The sequence below is a fragment of the Trichoplusia ni genome, chromosome 7, assembly GCF_003590095.1.
Source record: "Trichoplusia ni isolate ovarian cell line Hi5 chromosome 7, tn1, whole genome shotgun sequence".
In the NCBI taxonomy this organism is placed as follows: domain Eukaryota; kingdom Metazoa; phylum Arthropoda; class Insecta; order Lepidoptera; family Noctuidae; genus Trichoplusia; species Trichoplusia ni.
The window spans coordinates 4,031,911-4,044,959 of NC_039484.1; the positions used below are offsets into that span (position 1 = coordinate 4,031,911).

Sequence of the window (13,049 nt, forward strand, 5' to 3'; positions counted from 1 at the left end):
TTTGGCCGATAAATAATTTATAGAAATCCGTCCAGGCTATTGAATGATTTGAGAAAATATTACAAATATCCATACATTTTTAGCATTCTTTCAGGTATCTCCTTTCTCCTTTAGAACCTTTCCTAACCTAACTTACTAAAATGGTTACAAACACTTTTCTATTTTCCTAAACATATTAGGTTTTCGATTATGGATTTTGTTTTTCTTGGAGATCGCTCTACTGTCTCTCCTTCCTTACACCATACGATAGGAAGCCATGTCTAATTGTTAAACAGTCCCAGCACGTGCTCAGTGCGACAGACGATGATTACTTCTAAGTATAGTCGGTCCACACACGAGTAACCCACTTCATTAGGAAAGGAAATAGATCTTTATTTTGCATTTAGCTCTAGACTGGTTTACAGACAATGACTAAAATCTGGATTGCCTGTAGAATTTTAAACTGGAATGAAACAAATAAAAATAAAAATTTAATTCATTCCACTCCATATATTTTTGTTAAGCCGCTGAAACTACGGTAGGTACATCAGCTGAGAAAATTTTAACTGTTTAACTATCACGGTTCATGAGATACAGCGTGATTACAGACGAAGAGACAGATAGCGAAATTTTAGTAACAGAGTTCCGTTTTAATCTTCTGGATACGACACCCTAAAAAAAAACAATAACATTAAAAAGGTAGATTCAGCTTAGTGGCTTTGAGACGTTGTAGGGGAAAAAGTTCTATAAGTTCCAACATTTTATAACTACACACATTATGAGTACCTACTTAATATTCGCACAATATTTATTGCGTGACAATCTCTACATTAGCCATTTATAATCAAGAGTTAATCAATAATAATTATAAACGACGCAGATATTGTTTTCATATCGTTTTGTAAAAGAATGCATTTATGATAGAATCAGTTCTGTCTGAAAGGTAGCATAATAATCTGATTTTTTGACTAGATTTTAATGTTTATGTAACTGTGAGAGATTTGGGCGGAAAAGGAGAGATTTTTAATATGAGAGGTGTCTTTAGGTCCGTCCAAATGTAAAGACATTCAAATTTTTTATTGCGGTTTTCTTTAAATAACTTTTGTCTAGTTTTTCATTTGCAGAATTGTTGTTAATGAAATAAGTGATCGAATAATATAATTATAGGCAATGGTAAGTAGGTAAGTAATCTACTTGGTGAATATAGTTTGGAATGTTAGAAATATCTAAAAACAGTCTATTATTCATTGTTTTATTAGCCATATAACTTGATATACGATCAACACATTATAATTATAACATAAGAGGTATTCTTTCGAAACAATCGATATTTATGAAAAGAAATACCTATACTTTACATCCCATAACAAGCTATGTAGAAATTACCATAACATGATAATAGAAATCGCACAAATGTATAGAAATTGCATTTTTCCTTGACATGTCACTCAACTTGTGTACAATATGGATGAAGACGGTTTTTTCTTTTTAAATTTTACGAAGATATTTTAATGAATAATATAATAGGATGTAAATTACTTTTGTCTCGCAAACATAAAAAGATCACACAACGGCGAGTTTAACTAACGAGTGATGTCAATTAAGTGTTGAAATTTTACTGAGTCGTTACGTCACAAGCTCGACAAGTCGCTCTTCTGAATTTTATAGCAGTTCACCTCTGTCGGAGTTTCAGGTGTGTCAAATATTAATATTTTTTTAATTATCCATCAAAAACTGAGGTTTTTAGTCAATGAAGGGGATGAACGCAATGATTATCTACGCATAGTTGAGGAAGCAAAAGCATTGATTCAGGTTAATACATAATTAAATATCTCAGTAATTTCCATAAAAATGACAACAAACACTACATACCCCCCTGTAGCAAGAAATCTTAAACTAAATCTCTTGTCTCCAAAGTGAGACGGCTTAATACACTGCGTATATCACTATCTCTCTCTTATAACAGCACCATTCGTACTTAAACATCTCACAGTAAGAGCTCTGAAGCCAACAATGAGCCAGACTGATTGGAGATGAGAACTAATGATATGCTCTAAGTGACCTTTGACCCCGACGATATACCATCACGTGCACAATTAGCAGTGTTCTCAGGGTTGCCTGTTCAATTCCTACATACGCAATTAGGCTATTTATGCTTGTTTACAAATGAAGTGGAAACGTAGGGAGAAATTGTTAGAGATAAAAATAGATCTTTAAGTAGCCGCTTAAACTTGGTTTGAGGATCTTATAGTAATATTATTATGGTTGGGACAGCGTATTATAGCGAAATCACAATTCCAAACCCGGAATCAAATACTTCATCATCTCAGCCTATTGCCGACCACTGCTGAACGTAGGCCTCCCCCAAAAAGCGCCAACCATCCCGGCCCTGGGCATCTTAGGACAATGAAAATTATGTGGCTTTATATTAATGAAAGAATCTTCGAAATCGGTTCAGTAGTTTCTGAGATATCTCTCTACAAAATTAACCTCTAAATAATTTAGATTAATATAATTCTTGCTGTTACATAGAAGCCCATAATAATATAACATTAAACAAGGAAAATATACTATTTACACGGATAAATATTACTTTTCCTGGAGCAATAAATACCATGAAATAAGCACACAGTAATGGCATAACATGTTACATGTGATTAATAATTTACTTGTTATTTTTTTTTCCTGAAGTAAAATTCCAAAATAGTTTTATATCAAACAACCCACTTAACTAAGGTATTTTTTATGAAATAGTATGATAGAAACGTCGTTAAATCACATTATATTTGTTACATCTTTCTTGGCAGTATCTTTCCATGTTATGAGTGAATCAATATACAAAAAAACAGATTAATCATCATTCAAGTTTCAATTCAAGTATTCGTGGGCGTTGTTTGCGACTTTATGGCTATGTAGAGCCGGAACACTAAAACAGGGTAGGCTGACAGCAAGCTGGTTGGATGGCATTGATTGTTATTTGCCACCTTCAGACCCCAGATAAAAAAAATCTGAAGAAAAATGTCAGCGATCTTCAACCAGTTGAAGGACTTGCAACTTATCAAATAAACTACAAAACATCTCCCAAAGATCGAAGAACAAAAATACAATAATTAAAACTTACCAACTAAGAGAATTGAATATAGAAAACACAGAATTTCTTATCATAACATAAATACAGAGCGCATTATCAATAGAACAGCTAAACCACATTCACGACACGAGGAAAAACAGCGGCCATGACAGTTCGGCGAGCCTCTCGATCTGCGCGCGCTGATTGGCTGGCCGGATCGCGCCTCCGTGACGTCATCGACTCAGGCGCACGCAATTTATCGAAAAACTATAGCCATAGTGAAGGTTATAGCGATTTATTAGTTGTTTGTAATGTGGTTTTCCTAGCAATGTGGTCGTTTGTATGCGGTTTGAATCGTATGAGTAAGGCCAACACACAGAAATGTTGGCCTTACTCAAGAAGTACAAGTGAATGCAAGATGCCAGGATGTAAAAAATAAGATGTTTTTATCGAGCAGTGGGCAGGTAACGCTTAGTAAATAACAACTTATCAGCAAAACGTAACGTTTGTACTCGTTACCTGCACGCAATCATTTAAAGACGTTGTAGTCACTATGATAAAGCATGTTGTTAGATCTTTGGTCCTACTACAAAAAATACTAATCGTCTGAAATAGATACAGCCGAATCCAGCACGCCTAAAAACAAACAATATTGGAAAAAGTATAATAAGCACAAAGCTTGTGATAAATAGTAGAGAAAATGACATTAAAAATCTCAGACATATACATTTCAACATATTTAAAGACGCCCAATGAAACTGAATTGTACTATGTAAACTGCTTTACAGAGAAATTCAAATAATAAAACAGAAATAACTGAATACGTCACAAGGTCCTATATGGGTTTGAGATTCAATGAATGAAGACCAGACAACCGGTTGTCCGTCTCAAACGGGAATGCAGGAGGGTCAACAACTTATCATTGCGCTGGTAACGAATAAAACAAGTGAAGTGCTAACTGGGTTGGTAGGGTATCTTTTTTATCAGATTGCACGTCACTTTCAAAACTTGCATGTGGTGCAGTCTCTATTTGCTGCATACGGAAATGTTATAGTATGTATTTCTTTTTATCAGACTGAAAGTCACTTTTATATACCCGTATGAGGATTCCTTGGGTCTAATATGGGCTGAATATAACGTTATTATTTTAAAGACACTTAAGTTTTAACAGGTCTCTGTAGCTTACATTTTAAAGGCAACAGATTGTCGAAATATTTAGTAAAACCTTAAAGTTGGGCTTTAATAGTCGACGTTTCCGACGGTCTCGCGCGAGAAGATTAATAACGGAATAGCGGTCCAGCTGCCTGTCCGTTTATCACCAGGCTGTATTTCATGAACTTTTGAACCAAATAAAGGCTCATATTTTTTACGTTAGTATCACACTCACAGATTTACTTGTCTCCCAAACATTTTGTTTCTTTATCCTATTGTTAACCAACTCAGTGGACCCATCAACTCGCGGGGCTCTTTTTAGAGTAATGAAGTTTTCTTTCCATTAAATACTTTTATACGCAAAGACACAAAAATAAACTTTCTCAAACCACATTTTCTGGGACACCCGCTCCCGCGACTACAACATGGTCTATATCTTTTAGAAAGTAGATTACCTCGTGCGTCCGCGCAGGTTCGCAACAACTCGCAATAGTTGCAAATAGGACGCAGCCATTACTTGAGAATGTCAAGTTAGAAAACATTGTCCCTAATGTTGTTAGTAATTGATTTATCAATGAAACGATGAGTGTTTGTTTGTTTAGTTTTTTATATTGTACTAGCTGACCCAGTAAACGTTGTTTTGCCTATGAAATGATTTCTAGTTGTATGTATTTTTTGTAAAAAAACTAAAATCAAAAAATTTCTTCCAGAAAATAAAATATTTTGTTTTTAGTGAGAGCAACTCAGGTCTACTGAATACGCGTATAAAATTTGGTAAAAATCGGTAAGCCTTTTTGGAGGAGTACGGTAACTAACGTCGTGACACGGGAATTTTATATATTAGATTTTACAACCATTTAATACTTTAATGATCAAACGTGCCCAACAAACCGAACTTATCAAAACATCAGTTATATTCCATTTTGCTAATGTTGATAATTATAATCAAAACGTGGAAACGCATGATACACTTATTTAGCAATGATTTGATAAAAATGGCGATTGCGCAAGATTTAATCATCCCTTATGATAGATAAAGAATAATAACGCAATTCTGTAATAAGATATGGATAGAGGTGTGTCAGCAGATTTTATCAAAGAAACCAGGATCTATGATTAAAGGATGTAATGATGAAATAACAAATATTACAATTTTGAAGCCGCATTAAAAACCAGTTGAGATATCATATCGTGATCTTTGAGTCAGATGGACACCGTTAAATTCTTTAGAGAGGGGTATATAAAGTTGCACATGAAGGGGGTTAAAATGATATGTTCTATTACAATCGTTAAAACGTTGACGAATAGCATTTTTGGCAACTTCCCTATTTTGCTTCCCTTAGCTTATAGAGTAATGAATTCGCTTTCGGAGGTATTTGTCATCTTTAGCACTTACAGAAGTGATGATTGTCTACGTGGGCTTGACGTCTCTGCCAATGTCTTCTATAAAGGTAAAATATGACGACACAAACCACTATTAATTGCAAACATAGACGAAAACAAGCATGATTTCGCATATTAATTTACAAGTAAACACGACGTCTATTCGTATATTCTTCCCCATAAATATGCTAATTAGAAAAGACAACATACAATTGAACAACGCGAATTTACGTCATCAGCAACAATTATTGTTTTATTTGCTTGTCTCAAAAGGCAATAGGAAAATTAATTGACTAGCTGTTGCCCGCGGGCCCGCCCGTTATTAATAGAAAATTAAAACATATCCTATGTGTTAATCCTGGTTATAAAATATCTAAATAAGTTCAGTGAATTTTGCGTAAAAGAGGGACAAACATCCATATATCGTTACATATATACTTTCGCGTTTATAATATTAGTAGGATAGTCAAGAAAGATGTTTTCGGTAACAATGTACGGATTTATAGCTTGTTGTCATTACAGAACAAAGTCTTGGTCTCTATCTTCGTATTCACTTCCATTTTGAACATAACATTCTTCACACAATCCATACATTTTTTCTCTACCTACTGACTCCTGTTCTACAAGCTATCAAGCACGAGATATTCAAGGTTATGTTATACAATAGAACAAGTTTTTCAACTTATAGATTCATAAGGAAACTATGTGACATTTTGCTATTTCAACCTTTTAAAAACTTGAAAGGTTTACTCGCAAAAATGCGACTAAAACACTGATTATTGTAAATGTCACAGCACATTGAGAATAAATCTAAGCAAATTATCATAACAGGTTGTATAAATATATCTTTATAAACCGGTATTGGCAACAGTACCTAACGGATTTGCATAGCCCTGGCTTTGTGACTTAGTTTAGCGGATTACAGATGCTTTAGGGCTCTCCAATTTGAAAGTGAGCTATAGACATTTTCAGGAAATTCAAAAGATATACTTTTTTTTTGTCGATGTAGCACTTAGGACTTTGTTACGATTGGATAAGCAAGGCTCTGCCGCCTTTTATTATAACTATGGTGTGGCGTAAATATGTATTTACTAACAGTTTACTCACACATATATTATAATATATCAACGCATTTTTTATTATATATAGCAGGACTAGTCGGCGAAGGGGTCGAACTGTCGAGCCAGTATTAGAGGCTCTTAATACATGATCATAGGACAATCTGTCGGGTTTCAGAAATCTAACAATTACCAATGAGCCTAAAGCACAAAAATGATCAGTAACAGTCCCAAAATATGAAAGAAGCGACACGAAAATGAGTAGAATGCCTTCCAGTAGTTTCAAAGCAAAAATGCTAAGATACAACAAACGCCACATATCAGATTACATTTACGATCTAAATATTCCACGAATACCGTGGACTCTTACTGAAGAGTAATTAAGACACATGGAGCCTTTATCAAAGTAATGTTGTTATCATAAACAGCAGATGTCAGAGATTGATTGCAATTTGCAGTACACACTGGCAATTTCCGTTAGAACATGTCGCGACTGCGCAAATAGATATTTTTGATATAAGAGCTCGAATTATTTTAGAAAAATGGATACTTATTAAAACAGCAATTTTATATTTTTTTTACAATCTTGGAAAATGTTTAATCACATCGGCATAAAATACTTGAAATATACGGAAATGGTGTTCCTTTCGTCAAATGACATAACTTTGTCTTTATCTTTGTAGCCCAAACGTTCAGATAAATATTTGTATGTAGATAGTATCATCTATAAGACAAGCTGTGCTTCATGAAGAGGAGGAACTGATCATAGATTTTCTCCAACATTTTTATTTAAAATTTCCTGTAATTTGCCCGTAAAAACTCACTCAAAAACAAAAATAACCCACACTACCATCAATTTCTGGCCATAATGGCCACTTACTAAATCAATAACAGGCTGTTGACTTCCAAATCTGAACTATAGTGATTGAAATTTGACCTTGAGCCAATCAAAGATTGCTGCGACGAAATACTGAAGAATATGAAAACATGAAAGTTATTGACTTCAACATGAACCCAGGAAACAAATGCGTATGTTTATTGATGACCAATCAGAATACTGACAATCTTAACTGCTAGGGGTCTACCACCCATTGAAGATGCTATATCATTTGGGATCAGTGGTAAATTCTTAAGATTACTATTACCTATTACGTAAGACAGTCCCAGTCTTACGTAATATAAATATATTTACCAATGATGAGTTGATACGGCGCAACTTCTTTCTGACTGGGCTGCTGTGTAACTCTAAGCCATCCAGAGCGTCACCGGTAGTCCTGGGTTCAACCTTTTAGGAGTTAAATGACATACCCACTTACAGCATAATTACAATAGATATCTAAAACCGGCGGCCGGTGGCTCTGACTGAGTTTTTTGGCTGTCATTTATTATTATGCTTCTGCTATCATCACTTCCAAAAGTAAGAAGTTTACAATTGTGCAAAAGAGATACTGCTTTACACTGTGCAGTTCTACGTCTTACTTCGGCTCGCACCGAGTAGCTGAGTGGTGTAGATCACCACATCAGATCTACGGGCTCTATCAAGCGTGGGACAAGGATTTGTATGATCCACGAATGCTTGTTCTGAATCTGTTCGCCTTCGTACATGACGAAATGTTTAGAAACCTTGAGATAAGGAATGAATTATATAGAGCGACGGTTTTTAAACAAAACCGCAATAGCATCTTCGTTTAAATAATTATAGTATGACCCAGCTAGCATTGCGTGATAGAACTAAATGTTTCTGTGAAATATTATGCGTGCTCCAGTAATGCCTTCAATGGTTTCTTAGATTCGATGACATAACCATCGTTGTAAAAGCTATAGCTTTAATTATGCTGTCTCGGTCTAGAATTTCAACACGTGACACTGTACGATGGATAATTTGTAATTCAATATATTATGAGGATTATGCCCGAAGACTGGCTCAATCAATTTAAGAAAATGTGAGGCAGAAAATGAAATCCTACCTTCAAACTGTATGCAAACTGAGGAGAAAATACTTTTAATAGTTAAATTATCCTCTTAATTAAAAAGGAAAGCTTCCTTATTAGGCAACCCTGCGTATAAGTATAACCTCAAGATACCATCGATTACAATTAAGAGTAATAAACATTCAATAAAAATAGCTCCAACTAATTTAGGACCATCTAAGCGTGATGCTAATATCACATTATAGTATGAAATTGTTATTAATGATGTACCTGTCAAGAATGAAATATAATAGATGAGACAAAAACAAATTGATACAGGCCAGAACGTAAGCGACAGCCTTGGTACAATAGAACTAATTTTAATAGGAATATTAATATAATAGGAATACGCTGTTTTGAATCTTATAGTTTACGAGATAGAGACGAAAATTTAGGACGCAGTGGGTTCGACAGAATAAGGCTTGACGTAAGAAAACAAACGAATTTGCGTCAAATGTGTGAAAAAAAAAACACAATTGTTTTGTTTTGTCTGAAAATGTTTGAGGACAATGCCTAATTTGATTAGTCCGTTGTCATTCTCAGACTAGCAAAACTTTTGTTCGCCTTTCTTCTCTTTTTTGCTCAACTCTCCTATTCCTTCATATTGCCTGTGCCTCTTATTTTCGGCGTACCTGTGTTTTGCCATGGCTTGTGTTTAACTACATGTAATACACCAATTAAATTTATATCAGTCAAAGTTTACTGGACACTTGAAAGGGGAATCCCATAGCGTTGAACTAGTAAATATAAGTGGTGATTCAAAATAAACAGTAGAAGGAAAATACTTGTTTGATTGGGATATATTTCGAGTGCTGAGTCAGTGTGTAGCAGATGCACAGTTGCATACGTTACGTCCATCACGTAGGCTGTCCCAAAAACGTAACTGTAATCTTGTTAACTAGTTCATTTTGAAATGAGTGATGAACTTACTCCAAAACTAAGCTCTGGGTCATTTTTAGCCAAAAGACTTTGGTTTTGTCCCAAAATTCATAAGTTTAATTGTAATTCAATAGGCTTGAAAGACATTTTTATAAAGTTATTAATACAGTAGACATGTATGGCTGTACAAACATACGTATTTATTGCGGACATCATAAATTGGCAAGACATCGTCAGCCATTGCTGACGTGATAACTTGCATGTATGTGTCAAAAACTGTTTTGGTAACATTTACGAGTAGATAATATATTACTATCCACTAGATAATATATTTATACGGATGACAAATTAAGTGAAGACAAAGTATGTTAGGGGCTCGATTTGTAAAAATTGTGATAAATAGTTCTTGAATTAATGTCTGAACTAAGTACTTCATTAATGGCAATATGAAACTTTAAAGTACCCGAAGCAGATTGAGACTGACCGACAAATTATAAATAAGTAAATCATGTTGTGGATTAAAAGTTCTATATCTTAACAATTAGTTCTAAATATTTCGTTAAGAACAAAAAGTGACCAAAGTTCTGCTATTTCACATTAAATTATTTGAAGTCAGTTAAAAAGACTTAACTAGCAACGTTTTCTAGCTTTGCCAGCGACGATTTTTTAATATTTAGAAAAACGAGAGTTCGGATATAATACGTTGCATAACTTTGTTTTATTTCTAATTATTAACAATTATTGAATCCTTGACTTTATCTAAAATAACCACTAATCTAACTCTACCATAACTTCCAAACTAAATCAAATCCAAAAGGCCTGCATCACATCAGAAATAATAACTCCTTTCTCTCATCCGTGGTACTCAAGAATCACGTTTACTTTGTCTTGCATTCCAGTTGCGCTCGCGCATTGCATGCGTGCTGGAGGTCACGTGCGCCGACCAATCACAGCGCGCCGCGGAGGGGCACGGCTGTGACGCATAACTTACGCAACAACAAACTTATTTACAACATACAAACGGTTTGAGGAAAATTATCATTAAACGGAAAATAAACGATGATTTAGGTGCTGGTAAGTTGTTACTGAAAGTACAATTCAATTTCTTTTGAACATTAATATTCTACTACAGTATAAAATAATGTGATCATCGTGTATTAATGCCATCATCAACATCATCTACAGCCTTTGTCCTCCCACTGCACGGCCTCCCCTTTCTCATGCCAATTTTTATAGTACTGTAACAGCCTCATTCAGACTCAACCCGATAATTATATAATTATCTATCATTTTTTCTAAGTATATGACATTATTAAAAAGAAGCTTCATGATTAATGACCTAATGCTAACAGACCCCTGTGTTATTAACGTTTTAGAGTCAATCCTCATAAAAAATAATTAACTAGGCAATTTAACTGTAATATATTATGGAAACCTAAATCATAGGAAAAAAAAATTGTTGAGTAGTCCGTCCCGCACTTAGGACTTGAAACTTGGTATTGAATCCTTGTTGATTTCAGGGGTTACACATAAACCCAAATAATATAGTCATAAAATATCCTGATCTGATAACATTTTGGGGACTAAGCATGTTTTCCCCGACTAGAGATCAAATCCATACAATGTAAAAGTTGTTAGTCACAAGTTAAAAAACTTCCATAAATACCTTAATAAATATTTCCATGTAAACATGTGCAAACTCCAACAGTTCATAAAATGGAATTTGGACTTTTCTGCAAAATTCTAGAAATCTAGACAAAAGAGTAATTACTTCAGTGGTAAGACTGAACTAATCTTTGAACCATTTATCTGTATACTAGGTCAAATGCTAACATGTCTATGTTAAATAAACACAATATTTATAATTATAACCTTGTGAATAAAGTAATTAATTAAAATATAACTTGGTGCATTAAAATGTGAATTATTACCTAATCAAAACAAAGAAAAAATCATGTCTTGTTTTCTTTTATCTGGCTTCAGTACAAATGTATTATGTTCTTTTATTAACTATAAGGATGAATGCCGAAATGGTATTGAGTTTTGCTGTCATACTGTCTTTAAAAGGACCGGGTTATAATATGTTGTACAAATTCACATTTAAGCACATTTTTTTCTTAATTTTAAACTTACTTAAGATGGATCTCATTACAAAATGTTTTATATACATGTAACAAACTCTTTCTCAATTCGTGTTAGTATTCAGGAAATTATTAAATCTGCTTAAGTACTTTGAATAATGATTACATTATTCACACTCGTCAATTACAACTTTTCATTTCATTCAACAAGATGTCCGAACAGAAAGCCTTTTTCATCTTCTTTTTTTCAAAATTCCCACCCAGTCACATTTTTCTCTACCGAACATCATAGACTAACGAAATAAACTAATACTTTTTTTTTAAATAAATATAATTTAACATGACAAATTTATTAAAAACATATTAAATGATTATAAATTCATTACATACATGAACTAAAGGTAATTTAGGCAAATTAATAGAAAGCATGGATCATGGTATCGCAACATATAAATATTTCAGATGCAATGTAGCGTTGGTGATCAAACACTCTTGTAAATCATTTACTATTACTATTACTATTCTATCTATTCTACTTATTTTATTATTTATCATCCTAGATGCATTTCATATAGTAATAAAGTCAGTTTGATAGGCTTTTAAATCCATTAATAAAAATGTAAACAAAGTTCTGCTGCAGTGCAGTACAACAACTTTGTTTCAGTAATCAGTAGGCACGAAAGATTTTTTTTAATTTAAGTTTTTTTCTGCAATAGCTTGATTACAATCATCCTGAAGATTTTGAAACAAATTTTTACTGATTGTTTGGAATACTGAACCAATACGTCACAAATTAACCAAGCCGGTCAGAAATTCAATGCTATTTAATATCCAAAATATGCGTCTTTATTAGATTAAATACTAGGTTTAAAAACGTTTCAGTTTTAATCAAATAAATTAAAGAAATCACTGGCACTTACAGTTTATAAATGGGCCTTCAGGAAGCAAATCGGCATTCGAATTTTGAAAAAACAAACACGAGTTCTTAAACAAAATAGATTCGGAATAAGCTGTTTGGTAAATATTAAATTTTCTAATTGATTACCGCGTTTTATCACTAATTGCTTAAATAATTAATACTGAAACACTGAAAATTCACAGCGTAAATACTGCACAAGTCGATGACATTGACTAACAAACAGCTGGAACGAAAACTGAACTGACAGACGGGGTGGCGCTGCGCGCTGCAAGAAAACCAGTTTTATTTTGAAAACCCAGGTATGATTGATTCATTTGATTTAACTTGTGGCTTGCCTTATTTTTCTAAAGGACGCTGATATTTAAATAGTATTAGTTATAGTGTAATTCGCGTTAAGCACCAACGAATAATCCTGACTATGGAGCATAAATCTTGCAGAAATCTATTCAGCAGCGCCAGGATATGGTAAATTTAAAACTTAAAGCACTTACTTTATGCTATGAATTGGATTAAAATTTATCAAAGTAGTGAGATACAAGCAAGTAAGCTTTTAATGTT

General features: G+C 33.7%; 1 protein-coding gene across 1 annotated transcript in view; it reads right to left on the reverse strand.

Moving 5' to 3' along the window:
• LOC113495826 (trehalase-like) overlaps nucleotides 1-12,679 on the reverse strand; it is a 63,889-nt gene extending 51,210 nt beyond the window's left edge. Inside the window, exon 1 of the mRNA XM_026874794.1 lies at nucleotides 12,493-12,679. The gene's annotated coding sequence lies outside the window, so the exon portion shown is untranslated. The remainder of the gene's footprint in view (nucleotides 1-12,492) is intronic.
• Nucleotides 12,680-13,049: the final 370 nt, after the last annotated feature.